This window comes from Solanum lycopersicum, chromosome 7 (genome assembly GCF_036512215.1).
Source record: "Solanum lycopersicum chromosome 7, SLM_r2.1".
NCBI classification, from domain to species: domain Eukaryota; kingdom Viridiplantae; phylum Streptophyta; class Magnoliopsida; order Solanales; family Solanaceae; genus Solanum; species Solanum lycopersicum.
This window is the reverse complement of record NC_090806.1, coordinates 50656820-50659305: the sequence shown is the minus strand read 5'-3', so window position 1 is coordinate 50659305 and position 2486 is coordinate 50656820. Positions and strand designations below refer to the sequence as shown.

The 2486-nt window shown below is 32.7% G+C and overlaps 1 pseudogene; it reads left to right on the top strand.

The window, feature by feature from the left end:
- Positions 1-839: 839 nt before the first annotated feature.
- Positions 840-1626, top strand: LOC101254110 (V-type proton ATPase subunit c''2-like; annotated as a pseudogene).
- The last annotated feature ends 860 nt before the right edge of the window (positions 1627-2486 follow it).

The window sequence follows — 2486 nt, the reverse complement described above, 5'->3', positions numbered from 1 at the left end:
ATGTCTTCTTGGGTAGGATGTTTAGTCATACTTGGTTATCTAAAATGTCATATTTGGTGTTTTCTTTGGTATATTGAAGTATATTTGGTTCTACATACAACTTTTCTTATGAGAATGTATAGGAGAGCTACCATAAAAATTTACAGTTGTGCGATAGATAGACTTAAGATCTATCACATCATAAGTATGATGTTGCGGCTATGTGTTTTTGAATGTGGACAACATTGGTCTAGTTTTGTTTTATTCATGATGTTTGTCTATAAAAGCTAGTTATCTAGAATTTCGACAGTGTCGTTAGAGGTTATGTATGCTTGGGTGTATCACTCGATGGTGGTTACTTGATCCTTTCCATATTTGGATCACATATCTTCAATTCCCCTTGATATTGTTTGATGTCTAAAGATCAAATTTTTATATCTTAAGCTCGAGGAAATATTATGTTGTGAGGATTTAATATTGATAAGGTTTGAGATAGTTGATAAATTATGAATGTGTCATGATTGGTTAAGGTTCGCTCCTGGTTGTAACCAATATTGGTTCAGGATTTAATCTTTCCACCTAAAATTGTTTTGTTGTTATTTGAAATAAAAATATAACAATAGTTATCATTCACTTGAGAATAGTTTTGTTGTTAGTTGAGCTTGCATCGAATAATAATTCCCATTAGAGTATTCAGATGTCCTTATTTGAGGCATTTTATTGGAGGAAGTGTAGATCTCCAATTGGTTAGTTTGATATTTTTGAGATAATACATTAAGTACTAATATTTTAAAGGAATCATTGAGACATAATGTACCTTTTCTTACCCTCACCTTCTTTTGATCGTTCGGGGATGAACGATGGGTAAATTTGTATCTAATGTAATGACTCATTTGGTGGTTTTGAGTATTAGAGCTTTGTATTTCATAAAATACTTTTCAAAAGTTTCTAAGTGGATATTTTGTATTGGTCGTAATTATAATCAGGAAATAAGTGGGATAGTTTTAATAATTTATTTAGTTTGTGGTTAAAGAAAGAACATTAAAATGAATAGAGAGTTACTTTTACCACTTTTTATAATTGGTTATATATTAATTTGGATATAAAAAAATCAATAAGGGAGGGTCCATCGAGCTAATAATCGCGAGCATTGGGGTAGATCTTCTGTACACGTTCTCCGCCATCGGAATTGTGATTTCCATCGCTCTTTCAGTGTCTGCTGATGTTTGGGAAACATATATATAATTGGAACTAGTTTTGTTAGTGTTGCCATTAATGTTCCTCGGATTAAAACAAAAAATCTGATTAGTGTAATTTTTTTTGTGAAATGGTTGCTACATATATTCTGTGGCCATCATTCTTCAAAACAAAGATCGAGAGTGTATCTACCTCACAGATTTATGAACTAGAATCACTTAGAGGTGGCTATGCAATTTTTGCTTCTGGGATCATTATGGTATTTGTCAATATTGTATGTGGGTTGTGCATCGATATAATTGGAAGCAACAGTGTTATCTGATGCACCGAACTCATCATTTATCATTAGGATCCTCTGATCAAGAGTTTTTTAGTGCACTTGGGTTGTTCGGTGTTATTGTAGGAATTATCATGTCAGCTCAAGAATCTTAGCCATCAAAGGGTGCATAAGCCTTCACATTATGTGGTCGTTGTTAATTTCATAACAAGCACATTAGTCTTGGCCATCCAAGTCTTTATTGAAAAGTTTCAGAGACATTGAGGAAAGAAAAAAAATTGGAGAAGTAGTTGTTTAACTTCGGTTCATAGGTGGAGTTAAGTTATGGTTTATGCTACTTGATAGTAAACTATTAGTTGTGATTGATATGCATTAAATGATATTGTGTAGTTTTCTATGTACTTGATAGTGTGATTTTTTGGCTTGGTTGTGTGTTTTGTGATTGGTCTGAAATCCTCAAATCGGGGAATTTATATTCTTGAACCCATTTTATCAAAGTGATGCCTTGAACAATGAAGTTTTGATGAAATATTATCAATGAATTGAAAGTGCTGATAATAAATGATAAATTAATGGTATAATTGGATCAGAGTGTCACGTTCCGACATGTTATAATTGGATCGGAGTGTCATATTTTTGATACGATATTCTTTGATCGGAGTTCACGTTCTGATGGTATAAATGGATTGGAGTGTCACGTTCTGACACGGTATTAGGAAAGGAAAATGATGTGGAATTAACGGAATGTACTCAATCTCAAAGAACTCAATTCCTCAGATGGTTTAGTTTGAGGCATGAGTCCTCATGGTTGCTTACTTTAGTGTTGTTGACACTTGATCATTTTGTTTGTTTCTTATCACTTGTTAAGTGTTATAGTTGAGTTTATATTATTGTTCATTGTATATTAATTTCTAATTTGGGTTGGCCGATGATACCTACTTAGTATATGTTTCTCCGAACTGAGACCTACTTGTGTTTTTCTTTGTTTTCCTTTAATGAAGTGCAACAAGTGTACAAATGACTTCGAATTATC